The sequence below is a fragment of the Strix uralensis genome, chromosome 4 (genome assembly GCF_047716275.1).
Source record: "Strix uralensis isolate ZFMK-TIS-50842 chromosome 4, bStrUra1, whole genome shotgun sequence".
Taxonomy (NCBI): domain Eukaryota; kingdom Metazoa; phylum Chordata; class Aves; order Strigiformes; family Strigidae; genus Strix; species Strix uralensis.
This window is the reverse complement of record NC_133975.1, coordinates 50,368,394-50,388,380: the sequence shown is the minus strand read 5'-3', so window position 1 is coordinate 50,388,380 and position 19,987 is coordinate 50,368,394. Positions and strand designations below refer to the sequence as shown.

At 37.9% G+C, this 19,987-nt stretch overlaps 1 protein-coding gene across 1 annotated transcript in view; it reads left to right on the top strand.

The window, feature by feature from the left end:
* Positions 1-19,987, top strand: part of FHIP1A (FHF complex subunit HOOK interacting protein 1A) — a 96,725-nt gene that overhangs the window by 11,405 nt on the left and 65,333 nt on the right. Inside the window, exon 3 of the mRNA XM_074866680.1 lies at positions 4,017-4,140. The gene's annotated coding sequence lies outside the window, so the exon portion shown is untranslated. The remainder of the gene's footprint in view (positions 1-4,016; positions 4,141-19,987) is intronic.

Below are 19,987 nucleotides of genomic sequence, written 5' to 3'. Positions count from 1 at the left end.
ATGGGATGCGATACAGTCTCTTAAGGACAACTTTTATCTCAAATAAAGTGCAGTATAATCCTGAGCTCAAAATTAATTGTGTAGAAGAGGATGGCTAGTTCTTGGCTACTCACTTACAAATTCTTGAAAAGGCTTTTGCTGTTCTGAGGATGTCCTGTAACCTGCCTATTAAATGAAGGTTTGACAGGCTGCTCTGCTGTGGGTTGAAGAAACATTGGAAACTGCCTTCTGTTATGATGTTGATGATATAAAAATATAAACCAGAGCATCTTAATTCATGAAGGTTACTACTGTGCATTGATTATTTTTATGTTCTAAAACTTTTTAATATACTTCTCACATCCATTTTAGGACAGAATTTCAGGCTATCCAAGCAATGTAAGCTTATATCTATATATCTATCTCGTATGAATACCAGAAAATATATATATTTTCTTTTTTGTCTGGTTCCAATTTTTCTGAGTAGTTCCTCTACCGTGTCATCTTTTTCCTCATTGGTCTCAGTTTTCAGAAATGAGAGAGCAGAAACTTTTTGTGTTCTCTCTTTCCCTCCCTCTGCCCTTCTCCCCCCAACACCACCCCACCCCCATTTAGGATACGAAATGCAGATGTGTATTATTTTTTACCTGGTGTGTGGTATTGCTTGAGTGCTTTTACAAAGCTGTGTATTTGATGCAAAAGCAAAGTACTTGCTCTTCCAAAAATACGTTACATAAGGCAAGACTGTGCTTGGCAATAATGGTTTATCAGTCTCTAGAAAGAGATCCAAGTGTCAGTGCTCTCTGGAGATGAGGATGCATTATTTTCTACGTGACAGTACTGAATTTTGTCTGGAGGTGAATGAGAGCTGGTGACAAGTACGTGCTGGCAACACTCTGTGATTAATATGAATCTCCTGGGCCACAAGTACAAGAAGCTCCCTGTTTAATTATAACTGTGCTTCTTTAATTAAATTATAGCTTTTTAAATGAAAAAAAAAAAAAGCTGATTGGAAATTGGAATTTCTTTAGATTATTCAAATTCTTGTGATTTTTGTATACTAGACTGAGTCTTCTTTTGCCCTCTAACCGAAGGTGTGTATTTGGTGGTTTTTTTGGTTTTGTTTGTTTTTTAAATGAGTTGGCAAGCTAAAGGCACTTAGGTTCTAGAAAGTTACCGTAGCTTGATGTTAAGGTTTCAGATCCAGATTTTTTTTAAGTGTGTGTGATCAGAAAACCTTTCTATGTTCTGAATGCCTTTTCATTAAAACCTGCACGTTAACTGCATAGCATAGAGAAATCATGCTTTTGTAGACTACAAAAGATCAGACCTTTGTGGTTTTCTTTATTGCCTCAGTAGTTGTAACAAAGATTCACTGAGTCAGTCTTGCAGTACTCTGAAGCTGAAACAATGAATATGTTAGGATAATACGGCACCGCTCTTAAATATGTTTAATACTTTATTAAGCATATAAAGGAAAACATGTGCTAGGCAGTTCAGAAATGGGATTGTTCTTCATACAACTCGGTTCTTCATTGGCTATGGGTTTCAGTCTCTTGCACTGATTTTCAGTTTCAGGCTTGTGATGCTAGATAAGAAATGTTCTTCAGGTTGAAGCATGCTGCAATCTTTAAAACAAATGTGCTAAGAGGCCAGTTCCCCACCCACCCCCACTTAATTCTGATCACTTGAGGCCCCTCCATGGGTGCTTCTTGAATACTCTTTTCCCACATCTGCTGGAAGCAATGATTTCTAGAGAGGCTTGGGGTTACCGTCTGTGTTAGACTTTAGTTCTGACTGTGGGTAGGGGCTATTTATCTCCACCCCCCCCCCCGCCCCCCTTCTTCTTTTCTGTTCCCTGTGATGGAGTATTGCATATGTAGCGAAAAGGAAAGAAAAATGCTGGGTTGATCAGCTTGTAAACCTCAGTCATGAGGACTTCATTTAGACTATACCTTTTTTATTATGTGTATGACAGTAGTTTTTAAGCTATGCTGCAAATTAAAGAAGGTAAATCCAAGGGAGAAAATCATTATTTAAGCTAAAAGACAGCTTGGTCAAGAACACAATTATAGGCTCCACTTATAAATTTACGCAGAAAAGTGATAGAGCAAAACAAAACCAGAAAGACTGTATTTAACAAATCAAACTTATAATCTTATTTCTATGACCAGACATAATGGATGTATGAAGCAGACAGGAGGGGAGTTGGTCTTAATTACTAATTACGGAAAAATCTCTTTCCTTTAGAGCCCCCACTCAGAATTATTTTGACTAATAAGAAAATATATTAAACATATCATGGTTCAGTGAGCTAGCATTTTGTGAACCATATTTTACTATTTCAGTGATGCTACACACATCCTCAGGTTGTGGAAGCCAGCTAGTAGTAACAAAGGCCATACGGAATGTCGGCAGATAAAAGCATGTGGAGAAGTTGTGAGCCTCTTAAGAATTTCTATTTCTAGTGAGCTATGCAAAGTAATACCTTTCTGAACTGGGGTCAAAGAAAAAAAAAACCCAACAAACTTTTTTCCTCATGTAGAATTTAGAAATAAAATCCACATGTACTCTTTAAAGGGTACTTTAACAAAAACCTCCCAACCCTTAACTGATAATATTTTCTGGATTAATCTGGTTCCATGTTGGTGTTAGGTATATATTTTGTTTTCTGTTATTTAGAGGCAGAAGCTGGAGTAGGACTGTGTTAAAGGCACTGGCAGGAAGTGTTTTAGTGATGATCTGGAGGATAGAGAGATTCATCCTGGTATCACTTCACGTGAGAAAATGGCTGGTTTTTAGGACTACCTCTTTGTTTTAATAGAGGGGAAAAATGATGCTAAAAGACTGTTATGAGATTTCAGCACTGTGGAGGAACCTGATATAATCATCCCTAAAATTCACAAGCATAAAATGGCAAGGGGTCTCTTGGATCATCTAGTCTAGCCTGTACTGAAACCATGTTGTATTTGTGATCTGTAAACCAATAGTGTCTTCCCATAAGCTCTTAATTTTGGGGTGTTTTTGTTCATACTACTTTGATGGGAAAGCTGTTTAAGAATCTGGTTTAAACTATGAGTTCTTGGCCAAAAATTTTGTTTATGCAAAATAACTATTTTCTCCTTTTTTAACTTTTTCATGATTCCTTTCAGCATGCTGAAAACTATTTTAGAATTCGACCTCCTTGCTTATAAAACAGAAAATCTGACAGCCTCCCTATTTTGAATTAATTTGTGTAGTCTGGAGGAATTTCTGCCAGACAGGTTTACAGGATGTCTGTAAAATCAATTTTGAATGCTAAGCACTGTGTAAATGAATAGACACCCTTTTCATACTTGCATTTTTTGTATGTGTGCGGCCTTGTTACATGTCAAATATAAATTTAATATAAATGACTCTGGTGTTGAAAGAAAGGTGTGGATTTCTCCTTCTCCTTTACCTTTGCATGTGTTTAGCCTGTTTAACAAGATGATGCATTTCCTGTCTGAAAAGTGCGTTTTGACATCAGCTTTCTGGCAGCATAGCCAGCTTTAGCATTCAGTGTCACACCATTTTTTCTGCTTTTGCATTTTATTACTTATTTTTTCCCCCAGTGGTTACTTTTTAGCCAGAACAGTTTCTTAATTCTCCCAAACATATTTGGTGTGTTTTTGAGGTGCAGCATGGATGCAAATGTTTTTGGGTCATAGAAGTGAACAGAAGGCAGCAAGGAAGGGAAATGTGTATTGCTTCTGCAGTGGTGTGAGCTCGTAGCTGATGATGGCCTTGGTGTTTTCAAGGGTTTCTCACGAAGGTAATGGTGGAAGGCCTGAAAGCACTGATCTTGTCTGTGTGGACCTGACATGCTGTGAAATACATTTTGTTACTGCTTCTCTAGTATACTTGAGATTTTATCATCTTGTTCTCTTTAAGTTTGTTTGGTTTTTCTTTCCCCCAGTTATTAAGCTGCCAAATTTCATTCAACTATTGGGCAGTTATTTCTATTAATAGAGAATGATAATTTTTCTTTCCTCCTTTCTGTCTTTCCTTATCTGTAGTGGAAAGCTGAATGCTGCTGAAAGGTGTCAGCTGAAGAAACTTTAGATCTAGATTGTCCACCAAATGGAACAGCTGCCAGAGCAAGTTTTTCCTTGCTGACCTGTTGACATGCTTTAACTACAGGTAAAGTAAGTGTGTGTGTATGTGTGTGTAACAGGTTTGTTGAACCATGAGCTCTCTATTTGGAATGCTGGGTTTCATGATCGGTTATTACTGTATGGACAGCTGTGCTCTAAAAAGTGGGTTTAAGTCTTCAGTCTTATTTAAAATGTCAAATAGAGGCTCTAGTAGCACTGAGCTGCATTTAGATAATGTGGGCTCTGGAGCATCCTTTCAATGTTTGGTGTTTCAGTTCTCTGTGTTCACACATACAGTATACTCCACAGAGGATGACAGTTGCATAATATTCCTGTGGCAACCACAGTAATTGCTTACATGTGAAATGAATATATGGCAATTATCAAATGCACTTTAGCTGTCTCTTATTGTCCTGTAACTTCTGGAGAACAATACTATGTGAACTACGTACCCTATAAGTCAGTTATAGATTAGGAGTGGCACACTGATGAGGACCCCAACAGATTGTACACCAGGATTTTCTTGAGTTGGCAAGACTCCTCTTTATTTGTTTCAGAATATCTCCATGTCATTTGGAGTATGGGATATGAAATAGTTGAAAAGCCGGTCATGTGAAGAACGTACATTTTCGTTTTTTCCTGTAACTCTTAACTGTAGGATACAGAAAGAGGTGAAGGAGGAAAGACTCATCTTCCCTATCTGTGCTTAAAAAATGAGCAAAGAAACTAGAAATCCTTTTTTAATCCTTTTAGCTCCTAGACTTTGGTTTGTCATTGGATCATCTTACTTCATCTTACTCTGCAGTGAAACCAGTCAGCTGACAGATGAAAATTCAGATAAATCTCTTCCCTGACCTGATCTACAAGCATGAGTATCATTTGGTTCTTGATGCAATATCATACGTGTGCCTTTTTTTATTAGATAAACTGTTCTACAAGGTGAAAAGGACTGAACACTTATGAGTTTCCTTCCCAAGAGAAGCTTATTCTCAGGTTGCAAAAGGGGCTGATGAAAGAGCACGAAGGGGGGTGTGGTCTTCATAGCTTGAGTGTTTCATAGAAGAGTTGGCATCATTTGGGGAGGAGATGTGGATGTTAATTGCAAGATTGACATAAGGAAGTTGTGTGCATAAGAGAAGTCCAAGCTAGCTAGTAGGAGGGAGCCTGGTGTGTGGGTGTGAAATGAGACTGGGATTAGTTCAGACAAGCTTGAAATCTGACAGTATGTTTGGTTTCCAGAGTTGTGTTGGTTACATCACATAGGCCATTCATACCAGTCAAATAACATTAAAAAGGGGAACAAATATGAAATGATTAAAATAATCACTAGTTCCTGGTTTTTTATATACCCAGGTTTTCTTTGAAACTGATTAGAAAAAATACGAATAGCTGGTAGATGTTAACTAAATATTAGCTATCTGGTACACTCTTGTGCCTTGTTTGTTATTTTTGAAACTCCAAACACTTGCTTTATGAAAATTAACACCATCTTTCAGCAGCCTTTCATGTAGCATGTGTCTGGTCTTATCCCCTCCTGTAATGCTACATATTCATTCTTCTGCCTCTTTCCTGACGCAGTTTGTTGCAGTTCTTGATGCTGGCCTGTGAATGGGAGACTTCTGTTTTGCTGAGTTGGAAGTGAGGATATTCCCATACTAACCTGTGCTGCTCTGTAGTGGTTAGGGAGGTGTCTGGTTTCTCTGTAACACATTGTACAAGTTCCCAAAGTACCACATCAAAGTATCTTTAGGAAACTGAGGGGCTGGAGATACACTGATGCTTGACAAGTTAAGTATTTAATATGTTATTGTTTCCACTGTCTGAAGGAATTAATTGACAGCTCTGACAGTGTTGTAAACCTGTTTTATTAAATACAAATTATTAAAATACTTCTGAATGTCAAGCCCTGTCTAGAAGCTCAGCTAGCAGGGTGTTTGTCCAGTAGAACTACCAGTTCCCGAGACAGATGGCACTATATCCAAGATTGAATGTGTATCGGCTTTTGTATGTACTGACCTACAGGTAACCCATAGTTCTGTGCCTGTGTGGAAGCAGCTTTGATTGCCAAAGTGGTTATTTCTCAATCAGTTGCTGTAGGTAAGAGTTGTTCTTCAGATGCTTTGTAGTGTTAGAGTTTAGTATCTTATGCAATAAAGGCAAGTCTATTTCTTTCTCCTGATAGAAAACAAAGAACAACTGTTAGTTTAAACTATAGTCCAGTCTCATTCTGTAACTTTGTTCATAGCAGTGTACAGCTTTCAGTTAGTTGTTTCTTCTGTCCCTGACTTAGAATCTAGCTATGCTAATGGAAAGGTAATACAGTCATCGGTGGTGGGAAGTGACATGAACTAACACAGTGATGTGAAGTCTTTCTCTAGTTCCCACTAGTTCCTATTCCATGTTAGTTCAAGTTATCAATTATACTAGTATGTTTGAGTTCCCCTTAGTTTAGCTAACAATAGTAATGAAAAAAACCCCCAAATTTCTTAACATAAGAGCTTGAGTATCTAGTTTAAGTTTATTAAGTTTATCTGTGATTAAGGCTTTAATACCGGTTGGGCTAGAGCTGATAATGTTTTTTATCAGAAAATATTAATGCATTTGAAATAAGCATGTTCCCATATATTTTTGTTTTCCATTAAACTTTTCTAAGGAAAGCTTTCCTAGATTCAGGTTGGAATTTCAGAATGAAAAAAGAACAAAATAGATAAATGCACTTTTGTTATTTAGTTTGTATGCAGGATCTTCGGATCATGCTTCCTTTCAGTTGTATTCTTCCTGTTTTTGTTTTGGGTTTTGGGGGTTTTTTTGGTTTCTTTTCTGATGGCAGGTTCGTAGGGTTTGGAGTTTGTTCTGATTTTTTTTTTTAAAAAAAAAAAAGTAAAAATCGTAAAGACTCAGACTTGTGGGGAGGGAAGCGTCTTTCAGCAGTGAGTTTGATCTTAGGAGCAACCCAGTAAAAACTTCGTTACTATCAGTTATCTGAAATGAATATTATAGAGGAAGATCCTGTTCTACTGATGTAGGTAGTGTTTAAACTGCCTTGAGCTTCACAAAATGTTAGTATTAATGTTAGAAATAGAATAGGATTGAAAGAGTAAAATCTAAACTCTTTATATTCTAAACTCTTTTCTAATCTAAAATCTAAACTGTTTTCAATAGAAAATGTTTTAGATTTTACTCTTTCATAGGATTTCTTGGGCCAGTTGCAGGCTAATTGGCATGGCCTTCTTTAGGAGACAGTGATGTTCTATAAATAATTAAAATAATTCTTATTTCTAATCTTTCAGTACTGTATACTAGCATACGAATTTGCTCTCACTATGATGCTGAGGGAGAGGTCCATAAAGGACACATCTGCCTGGCAGTTTGGAGAAATATAAAGGTGTATACATTGCTTTAGTAATGCATAAGGCACTTGCTCTTTCTCAGCCAAGACAAACAAAGAAAGAAGTTGTGTATCTATCGCATAATGTGGGTTATTCATTGCAAAGTTTCAAGGTATGTCATAAAGAATGTTTTGTCCAACCATCTTGACTTATTTGTCATTGTTTATGTCTTGAGTCTAAGTACATATTTTTGCCCTGAAGAATTAAACACAGTGCAGGGAAGGTTAGCAGTGTGTAATGGTAGATAGGAGAGGCCACTGGCATGGTGAAATAGAAAAGTAAGACTAGTTTTCTGATAATAGTGACAGCTGTTTTTCTCAACTTTGGTCCCACTGAAATAAAAATAGTAAGTAGCTATCTTTCCAGAACTGGCTTCACCCTAGTACTAAATTAGTGTAAATTGTGCTTGGTAGCAGCCCTATGAAACCTAAGGGAATTTGTGACCATTCTGAATAAAGCAGATTTAGTAAGTTCAATGTTAGAAATTAAGAGATTTTATGATAGTCTTAAAAAAACCAAAAAACAAACCAGAAAAATAAAAATGCTTATGTTTTTTGTAATGAAAGTGAGCATTATCAACATAGTGATTTTATGTTTATTTTGGAGCAGTAACCACCATTGTGATGGCAGCAAACTTATAAAGTCATGCTAATACAAAATAAAACTGCAGAACAAATCTAAGGATCAAATTCTCAGTTGACAGGATGTTTTCCCATGTATCATTGTTCTTTATATCCCAATGTTTTTCAGAACAAAGAGGGTTTTCAGGTAAAGCTAACTTAATTTTTCCAAGTGTGGATTCATTAAATTGTTTTAAAGTGTGCATTACTCTTTCAAAATATAAACTTGGAGTAAATGAGAGGAGTACGATATACTGTTAATATATAGGTCTGCAAGAATTGATTGAATTGGAAGGCTAAATGAGAACTCGTTCATTAGATGTTGATTTTTGTTTCTGCAGTCCTAGAATTTGTTGCACTGAACAGAAAAACACCAGAGAAACCTTTCTGTAGCTGTTGCCAGACAAGCTTCTTGTTAATCAGACAAGCAATGGAAATAACAACGTTTGATTCATTTGTTGTATATGGAGCAGTGGAGATCAGTGAGGGTTTTCAAGTTGAACGGTCCTTACAGCAGGAGATGATGGGTTTATGGTCCTTCAGAGAAGGGGGCAAGAGCCTGGTGGAAGTTGTGCTGCCCAAGCACAGAAGCTGAGGTTCCTGGTGGCCGTGTCTCGGAAATGCTGTTTTGATTTAAAACCGGAGAGGGCCTCACATGACATTCAGCACATTTTCCTGTTGGTTGGATTTGGGTTCCATCCTAATGGCTGCACTGACACCTGCAACTGAAATGAGAGCTTAAGAGCATCTGTGCTGGCCGGGGTCAAAGATCAACTCAGCACAGTGGTGTTTGCAGTGGCAGCTGCATAGGGCAAAATATGTGCATAGTCCAAGCCTGTGGTAGTATCTCTGGCCATGTGCAGTCCATGGGCTTATTTAATTGTCTTTCTGTTCTGTAAGTTTGGTGGTTTTTTTTTTTCATGAATTGGACTAACTGCTTTTAAAAATCATGTATACTTTTGGTACCTGCTGTGGCCTGTGACAATGAGTTCCATAGTTTGTCACAAATTAACACTTGTGCAGGACAGAGATGGGCAAAGGAAATATCCAAAGGGAGGAGAATGCAGGATCAAAGTTGTAGTTTAAATCATCTATCATACACACCTTTACATTTTTTTAAAGGACTCTGTGTCTCTGCTTTAGTCTGTGTTTCAGGGCTATGAATGTATATTGTCCTTTATCTCCCTGGATTCTGGAGAAGTTTTTTTAAACTTTTGTTTGCTAGAAACAGAATTGGATTAATGAAAAAGTAATCTGTCACTTACTTCAAGTGTTGGGCTTTTTAAAGCAGTGTTTATGGCCTTAGTTTCATATTAAGTTGAATGTTGTAGAATTTACATTGAATATTATTTTTGTTGGAAGTCTTTTAAAACAAAGTTTTAGACACTGTAAGTATAACATTATTGAGAAGGAATTTCAGAGGAACTTTTTTACTGCCCAGATTAGACTAATGAGATTTGCTGGCAGTGATTGAGGTTCAAAGTGAAGAAATTGACTGGGTAGTAAATTAATTGATTCCATTGCCATGTGTGTCCTCAAGTTTACAAAACGCAGGCTAAGCAGAATACTTCTTTCACTTGTAGCTCTATTAACTGAAATGAACTGTAGCTTATCTTAACCAAGAGAAGGTGGAAGTGATTAGATAAGTATGATACATTCCTGAAGGGCATTGGTTGCTAGCATGTCGTTTGCATAATGATTTATTGTAATATTCTTTTTATGTCCATTCAATTTGAAAGCTTCATCTTTCTACCAGTAAAGTGCAATGGTGTGCAGCTGACTACTTCAGTCCCAGGTTTTGAAGCTTTTTTTTTTTTAAATTTGCACAGAAACTCTTTTATGAAACACATGGGGTTTTTGCCTCTCTTTAGGAACATTATAATCAAGAGTCAGGGAAAGTCTTTCACTGCATTCTAGCTGTGCACAGAGGCAGTGTGTGACAATATGCAAATGTCTTTTTTGATTGAATCTTTTGCTAATGGGGAAGTCTTTGACTACCCTACCACAGAAGAAGGCTAACCTGAAACAATATTGAAACTTTGACGCAAAGTCTGTGTTCTCCTAGGTAAAATAACTGTAACCTGTTGACTTGATTGGTACTACTCTGGGATTTACTTTAGCAACATCTGAACTGATGCTTGAAATGTATAAATATTTTGTTTCAGTGCAGAACAGTTGGTGTTTGTCAGTTTAATCACTGTACAATTAGAATCTGATTGCTTTCTAAAGCTGTTTGGGATTCTTCAGATATAAAAAGGGATACTAGAAAATAACTTAGTAAGTACCACTTAATATTGATTTTCTTCAATAGCATTTCTCTCACTTCATAGCTGTTCTTCACACTTAATGGCTACCCAGTTATACTGAGAAGACATATAACAACATTATTAAAAAAATCCAACCCCATAACTCTATCTCAGGATGTTGATATTTAATCATTCCTAGTTTTGCTGGTTGTTTTTCAGTCCTAATGAGCTTTGCTTGAGTTGAGAGTTTGTTCTCCCTGTGTGCTGAAATTATGTTACTGATCTGTAAAATGTTGTAGATTCTCAAGTGGCCTATGCAAAATACACTTTCTACACACCAGCAGCAGAGTATTAGTGTTGTATCATGTTCTGGAGAGGAGCCTTCATTTTAGCCTCATGAAGTAATTGTTTAGGTATACCCTTAACCAGCTGCAACTGAAAAATGAAATTTTTGAAGATGCTGTGGTAATGAAGCTTTTACATGTGAATTCAGTAACTTTAGAATTTATCTTTACAGTACAGTCTTTAAAGAGCTAATTACTTATCTTCTCATTTAAAAACCAGACTCATAAAACACTCTGACAGTTACGTGATTCTGTGGGTGATTCTAGTGAGCAAGTAGGCTACAATACGATACTGGGAAAAAAATGGGTGGACTGATATTTTACTGCTTTGGAAATGTCATAGTATCTTCAGTGAATGTAAGAGAACATTAAAAAGCTGGAGCTTGATCAGTTTATGAAGTATTATAAATTATGATAGCAGACGAGGAGGACTTGATAACCAAGGAAATCTTTCAGTTCTAAGCCCTACGAAGGGCATGACATAGGGAAAAATATTTCAAAAGCCAAAGTAATTGAAATACTTCTCTTCTAAAAACAGCTTAGAAACTTCAGCGTAACTTTTTGCTACTCATGAATAGCAAGACAGAAAGAAACTTTATTTTGCAGTGATTAAGGAAGTAATGGTAGGTGTCAGCCCAAGAGCAGTTCAAAAAAGTATTTTGCTGGAGAGGAACAGCTTACTTTTCTGCTTCTCTCCTTATTTTAAGGTTGTAACATTATCAGTCTGTTTTCCCTTTCAAAACTGTCAGCTGCATAGCAAAGTGTGTTTTAAGGTGAGTACTTACAGTCTTTTCACTGGAGTCATGGTAGATATGTTCTGGAATTGGTTCCCTCCCTACCAAAGATCTTTGAGGGTGGGATAGAACAGATGACGAAGTTGCAGTATCCTCTATTACTTTTCTTTGTGGCCAGGTAGGGAGAGGCACAGTCTTACTTTTGGTTGCTGGGGTGGATGAGATGCAAAGGAATCTGCTGGCCTTCAAAGGTCGTGTTCAGCTTGGAATGGCCATTGGCCAAATATGGATTTGGAGAAATAAAACAGGAAAGCAATCTTTGAGAAACCAGAATTCTTTCAGTTCCAGAGGAGGAAAGGATGTGAAAGGTTTATTTTAAGAAAGTAAGGAATTTTTATGGATTTATTTGCAAAAAGAGATTAATTTCTGGGAATGTTTTGACTAGTGAACATGTTCAGTATATCTAATGAACTTTTGTTCACTTCTGGTAGTGTTTTATGTTTCTGTACATCTCCTTTACCAGCTTGTGTCCCTTACCAGGGGCACAGTGGCTGTCAGGCCAGGGAATATTTCTCTTGCATTTTTGTGTTCAGAATAAGGTGAGACTGGGGACCCAGTGTTTTCTGACATTTTGAACATTTTGAAATGTTTACTGCTAATAACTTTGATTTCTTGTAACTTTATTTCAGAAGAACTAACATATCATTAATTACTGGCTCAGTAACAAGCAATTGGGTGTAAATCAGAATTTGACCTGTTGGCTCTAAATATACAGCTGTGGTAATAAAAATTGGGGAGTAATTCCAGGAGCAGCAAAGCTGATATAGTCTGTCAAAGACAGAAGCTGCACACCGCTCCCCCTCTGCCCGCTCCCCCTCTGCCCGCTCCCCCTCTGCCCGCTCCCCCTCTGCCCGCTCCCCCTCTGCCCGCTCCCCCTCTGCCCGCTCCCCCTCTGCCCGCTCCCCCTCTGCCCGCTCCCCCTCTGCCCGCTCCCCCTCTGCCCGCTCCCCCTCTGCCTTCAGCTTCTGCCTCCATTCCCAGCTTGCAGTGATGTGGACTTAATCCCTTCTGTTCTGACTCTTATTAGAGCTGTTGTTGAACTGACTTGCTTTATGAACAGAATGGGAAGCACAAAATAAATGTGCTAGGGATGGGGGACAAGGGACGGGACCTTGTTCTCTTGGGAACTATGAACTCTTACCATCTTTTGGAGCTATGCTTTTAGTAAAAACCATATCAGGAACTCTCTAAATAACTGTTTAGTCCTAGAAGGATAGAACTGAGATTAAGATGTATTAAAATTCATAGCCTAGAAAGCTTTGTTGTCTCTTAAATCTTAAGGCTGTGTGATTGGATTCTGTTTTCCTTTCATTGGTGTAAATCTACCTTAATTTCACTGAAAGTCGACCTAGCATGCAGCTGGAAAGAAAAATTCAGACTATTTAATGAGACACAGTTGAAGAAATCCAGTGAGACAAACTAAGATGAATGAACATGTGGAAAGCTGCTACACTTGAAGAGAATAATATGCTGCATTTTGAGAAATATAAACAAGTAGGAGGGTAGTAATAAAGTGCTTACACAGAGTAAGCCAATTGCCTAGAGCTGGATGCCCAACAATAGTTAATTTGAGAGATGAAGATATTGTCCCATTACATTGCTTTCTGAAAAGAAACGAGAAAAACTGGTCTGGCACTTCTGAAAGGCAAGGCAGCAGCTGAATCAGTATCATGAATGACCCTGTTCAGAATTTCTGACTTCTCCTGAAACTGGAAGGGGGGGAAAAAACCAAACAAGAAAATAACCTGACAAACCCTGAGCAGAGTCACTGGTCCTCTTTTATAAATGCTTTGTTTTTTCTCTTACAATGGAAACTTTTTGTTTGCATGATTATCTTACAAACGTGTAGTCCAGAAAATTGCCTGTACTGGTATAGGGCAGTGTATCTTATATCTGTGTCTTCTAAAATGCAAACTGGGGAGGTCATGTAAGTGAATCTGTTCTCCATTTTAAAAGTATGTGTTCTTTTTCAGAATGTATTGACTAGCATGTTACTAATAATACGATAACTGAGCTTGTATGTACTCTGTCAGCATGTGTCATTTATCATGTCATCATTAGCTTCCAAAAATGTTCTTAAATGTTCTGAAACAATGTGGGCTTTGAATCTAATTGAGACAAGCCCAGTGCTGGATACTTCTGGAGGAGGATATAGCCCCCCAAACCCCTTCTTCTATCAAGCTACAGAACATGTGATCTTTCTTCTACATCTTTTTTTTATTAAACTGCATGGTATACCTTCTTTCTTGAGCCTCTTAATAAAGAGTCCTGTTGTAGCATACAAAAGCAGTAAGCATCTCATGATGTAGAATAACTGTTTCAAAATTACCTGCGGGGGATTAGCTGGAACAACTGATCCCTGTGAGTGGGATTCCCACTTACCTAAGTCAGGAGTGAGATGATGTCACAATCTTCCCTTCCCTCAGCATGCTCACAGACTGAGCAGAGTGCGTAAGGATAGGATGTTATTTGTGCAGGTGGCCAGGTGACAACTTCTGTGCCTCCAAATTGATGCCCAGGTGAATGTTCAGCATTTTATACAAAGAGTAGCCCAATCTATGATCTTCCAATCGCCCCCTTTTTACAGGAGATCAGTATGCGTCAGTATCCATCTCCTAGACTGTTTAAGCAAGCATCAATTACAGGCCTATATGTTAAGAAGTTTTGAAAGCCCTCTTCTGTGTGAGTCAGGACAGTAAAGTGCACATATACTGTGGTTAAATTGTTTATTTACCACAAGTTTGACTCAGCTTCCTTCCCCAACCCTGACTCCCGCAGAGTTAATAGCAAGAGGGTGTTCACAGATGAAGAATCTGTCTGTGGGGAATGTGCTGTGCTTGTCTGCTGGCATATAGATTATTTTCTTGCTTAAACACTTATGTTTATACTCGAAGTACTCTTTAAAGCTTCTTGTACTTCTGGGTGTCACTGTTTTTAATCTATCACCATTCTATTGCCATTCATCTATCAGCATCTGTCTTCATGATGCATAGCATGGAGATGTGATAAAAAGATTGAAAATACATCTTGGGCTTACAGAAAGAAGAAATTTTGTTTCCAGTATGATAAAAATAACTTCTGACTTACTATGCTTATACTAATGTCTATGTATATTTAGATTTTTATTTTGGGGTTTTTTTTACTTATTTATCAGTTATGGTGACAAAAATCACTCACAGCACATCCCATCTGTATCTGAGATTCAAGGGCTTGTGCACTTTACTTTTCATTAAACTGCATATATGATTCTGACTTGTGGATGATAGAAAATGAAAGGTGAAATGAAATGGCTACAGAGTTTTTAGAACTGAATAATTCCCCAACCAAGTTATGCAGTTACTTCAAGTGAAAAATTAACAACCTACTGTGCTTGGCATTTTAATAATGCATAGTAAGGTGGGCTCATGTCTGGGGTTTTTTTTGTTTGTTTTTTATTCTGAATTTTTTTTGGTGTGTGTTTTGGCACATAAACGATCAAGGAAATAAATGGCATAAGTTTATTTAATGCATATGTAATTGTTCAGGGGTTTTTTTAATAGCAAGATATCTGCATCTGAAACTGTCATTTTTATGTTCAAGTTGTAGATATTGAGGGCTTCATAAGCTTTAGGTATGGCACTTGTGGGGTTTGAACATGAATTGAGAAATACCTGTTCAGTAAATATTAAGTATGCAGCAGCTCAACTCCTAACAGCAACGTGTATTGACTTGTATATGTATTGGTATGTGTGTGCATGGGTGGTGGTGGTGGCAGGGTTTTTTAACACTGCTGTACAGTGCAGAAGAGGTTGATTAGTGTTTTAATGCAAATCATATCAATCTACCTTTTGCTTTCTATTTTTGTTTTTCTTTATTTCTTCCCACCCCTTTTTGTCTGGAAAAAAAAAAGCTTGGTTTTGTTTCCTTCAGTTCTGCTATTTCTGTCTCCCTCCATTTACTCTGCTCTGACAAACCAAATGCTGTTCTGCAGGAATGATACCAGAACTGGAGGGAGAGAGGACAGACTCCAGCCTGTTAAGTGGCCCTTGCTTATCTGCATCAAACCTTTTTCTCTGCACTTCTCTCTAATTTTTCTTCCCTCTTGCTTTGTTGTCACATTTATTTCTGTAGCTCTTCTTCCTCTGTCAGCGGTGGGAGATCGTGCTTTGTACTTCTAATTCTTTTGAACTGGGCCGTGACAACAACTAAAAGCAAAAGGATGGTAGCAATTACTTCACCGTCTTCATTCTGCACTGCCTGGATCACCTGTGAGAAGTGTCAATGAGAGCACAGCAGGCATCTAAATTGAGCAGCTTGGCACAAAACAATGATTATAATTTTTGCTTTTCTGATGTTTCCAGGCAGAGAGAAGTTGAAGCTCTATGTAAGTGTGATCAGAAAATGGGAGACTGAAAGCTTAAAACTTCTTAAGATCATTTTAAGTGGCAAAGTCAACTTTACTTTGCACTATGAAATGGCAGCAAAAAGCTAGTCCTGTGTCAGACCTGCCCTGGATCGTGCATTTTCTCTGGATATTTAAGTTCATTAGAAAATTATTTTACTAGAGCAAAGACAGCTTTAAGGACTAGGGTTAGCAAAGAAGAAAGCTGATAGGAGTTTTGCACTATGTAAGTACTGACTATGAGAAAACAGTGTAGTAAACTTGATAAAACCGTGTTTAAAATAGTTGTCTTAATAATCTAATTTTGGAGTTAAGAGGAGCCTTGTGCATCTGCCTCCCTGCTTCGAATACTTGTTCTACCTTCTCAGGTAAAATAGATGAGGTGGAAGGGAAATTGGGGTCAATGGCACAGATACTTTTTTTATAAGATTTAGGAGGTAGGGTCTAGGTAAATGTTATGTGAGTTAGGCAATCTGTTCAGGTCCTTATGGATTTATCCACCCAATTTCTGCTTGCCTTTGTTAAATCAGAGGCATTGTGCTGGTCTTCTGCTCTTGGTTGACTTCTGTTGTACCAAAACTTGTATGAACTCTGTATTTATTGAATTCATGTAAGACTTTCTGTTGATGGTGCTTGGGTATCTGTGGTGAGAGGGCCTCTCTTGTTCTAACTGAAAAATTTTAGATACTTGCTGCCCCTTACTTTGCTGAGCTCTCTGGTATTGTTCCATCCCAGTGCCACTGGTGCCAACTGACCTTAGTCATGGAACTTGAAATGTTTGTGGGGTTCTTGAGGGCGGGTGGTGGTGCAGGGAGGAGGAGCTGAAAAAAACTTTGATTACTTCTGCCTGGTCTGTTCCTTTATACACCTCTTTTGATTTTACCCACTTTATTTTTATCACTCACACAATACCTTCAGCAATATGTGAGAGATCAGATGACACCAAATGATTGAACAATTAAAAACATTATTCTAGATATACAGGAATTACTACAAGAAAATTGCCCTGATCATTGTTATAGGTGGTTTTGAAAGAGTGGGAGAAATGCATAGATACAAGTAAATCATGACTTAAAAGAGTTCAGCTATGTGCAGAGTATATCTGCATTGATCCTGTTTGGTGAGTCCAGGCTGGAGTTTCTGTCAGTTAGAAAACATAGCAAAGATACTTCTTCATTGTGGGGGCAGGATGGAAGGGGAAAAGGGCATACTTCATTACACCGGGGAGTGGTTTGAGTTGTTGTGGTATGCAAAGTGGGAAAAGACTTTATTTCTTTTAAAGTCCTTGGCTTGAGCCAATAATGCTAAGCTTTGCTCTGCCTCTTCAGTCTCCCTGCTATGTATAAAAGCAGCTGCCAGCATGAGAGAGGCTGCTTGCTGGCTAAGCTAACCCTGACAAAGAGCTCTGTTCCCATCCTGGCTGAGAAGGAGAGCAGAATGTGGAAGGAGTTTTTCTGGGTTAGTAAAAATAAAAGCAGCTCTCACTCCCCAGCTATAACTACAGATTCTTTGCTCTGATTGTTTCATGTGGATTTTGATGAGTCATTTGAACACTTAGGATGTTCTTGCAAGTTGTATTTAGCCAGATACTGCAACACCTCAAAAACAAACAAAAACTACTTAACTCTGTTTTGTCTGAAGTTATTTGGTTCTTTGGCTCTGCAGAACTAGGATTTTGGTACTTTCATTAAAATTAAGTGGTTGGAGGACTAATATATAGGAATGAGGATGAGATATACTTGAGTTTTGTAGTCTTCTCTGCCTGTTGACTCCTCACCTCTTGGATTCTGAACCACTAAGCAAAATGTCTTTGGAGCTCCTCACGTTCAAAGACCTTTTTGAGCCTGCTTTGGCTCAAACCAATTACAGTTTGACTGAATATAGGCCAACCCTGTGCCAGTTAATGCTCTTTTATACCATACGGGAGGCCTGGATTTGATTCTTCTTTCCAGACTTCTTGTTCTTTTGGGGTTTAGTCCTGCAAAGTGTGAGTTGGCCTTGATCCAGCAAGGCATTTAAATGTGTTCACTTCTGCAAGAATGGAGGTTCTAATCAGCTTGATGACTGTGTTAAGCATGTGCTGGTCTTTTCTTTGTTGGCTTGTCAGGTTGCAGGGCTTTGAAGCAGTTAGTGTTAGAGTGTGTCTGTTGAAAAATTGGGTTTAAAGGGGGAGCCTGGAAGGAAAGGCAATAGTAACAAATAATAATAAAAATGAACCTTTTCTGAGGTTTTTTTTATTTCACTTGAAGAAAGGGGAATCAAGTTTCCATTAAACTGGACAGGACACATCACACTGCATGAGACCAAGCCTCGTATCAGAATAATGCATGAGAAAGTAACAAAATGAATCCCAGGATTCTTGAATATGTTAAAAGTAAAAACATTGATGTAAGATATTCTATATGTACAGCCACCGATACTTCAGTGTTAACAAAACACCCCTGAAATAGCAACTGTAGCACTGGAGATTAGATGTGCTGCTGTTGCCTTTAATGCCAATTATGTCCTTGACAGCTAGCCTATTTGCTGCTTGTTAACCTTAATATGTGAAACTGCAGTAGAGCTGCCATTCAGTTCCTATACCTGCTTTAGTCTGACTTTTAAATTTAACTGAGGCAGTGAAATGGTGTATTTTGACTCTTTTGTTCTTATTCTCAGGATACTTTCTGCGCTGTCCAAACGTGCTGCAGTTAGCATGTGTGCACATGCATGCATATACAACTGTAGTAGAGGACTACCCCATAATGCACTGCAGGCTTAAATTTGCCTTGCTGACACAGAACAGGTTTGGTCATCCAGAAATGGAAATTGGGTACACATACGAGTTTTTAGCTATCCAGCTTAATTTACCTGTGGATGTGAATAATAGGTCTATTTACAATCTGGATGCTAAAACCCTTATAAGTGAGTCAGATTTTTGTTGTATATACAGTGTAAAAAAAGATTCTGATTTGAGTAATCTTTTATACAATAAAAGCATTTTGCTGTAAAGTCTTCTTTTAAAGGTAAGCGATACTGAAATTTCATACATTGCTTTTCTTCTGAACATGCTATTCTGTGTACTGGTTAAGGGAGTTCAAGCAGCAGTTATATTTGATCGCTGTGAAAGCCTAAAAGAAATTTTGCTTGTTGTGCAGTATGGTTTATGTCTGGTTGTATAATTTTATAATTTATATGGTGCAGAATTTTTGTGATCCATATTGTCTACACATGTTTAATGTCAACTCACAATTATATGTCACCAGATTATCTGGACTGTGGACTAACCATGCTGTAGATCCAAAAATAGTTTAGGTATGTTGGAGTTGGCATGGCATGGCACAGCACTACAGAAAATCTGGCTTTAATGTTTCCGAAGTCAGTGTGTCTCTGGTAATGGTGCAACCAGCTTTGCCTGACATAGAACCAAAATTAATAAACCGTTGCTGTACAGAACCACCTTGGACGTGTGTTCCTGGAATAGGAAGCACTGGGAGGCTCAGCACAGGGGCATCCATTCTGCCAGATGTCAGCTTAGCTTCATCTACAGTCGTTATTGGTTCTCATTCGGCTGTATGTAGGCTGGTACGTAAAGCCTCCTTAATATTAGGTTTTGAGAAGATTTGTTGTAGCATGATATAGCACCATGCAAAAATGTGGACTTGGTTTGGGAGTAGTACCTTATCTATTATCTAAACACTCCTGGTGGAGTTAAGTGTTTTGCGTTACTGTTACTTGAATTGTTCTGCAGGAGACAGTTTGGATCCAGTAATAGTGGTGCTGAGACAAAGCTAATAAAATTAAGACAGTATTCGTGTGGACTGTTGTTACTTTTTGGGTTCATCTACTCACTGTTAGCTTGAAAAAAAAATACAGATTTTTGTGTTTCCAATTAATTGTGGTTTATGTAGCAGGATGGACTTTTCTAGTGCTTTCAGTTATAAGCTTGAAAGATGGAAGTTGCAGTAGAAAATTAAACCTAGGTGGAATTTGAGGTTAATGATTGGATACCTTTCTTAATTGCTTAGTGTTTCATATCTAGAATTGTCAAAGGCTTATCTCAGCTGCTTTAGCTGGGTGCTCAATTGTCATAGAAACATTTCAAGTATTAGTGCACATTTTAAATTATTCCAGTGAATG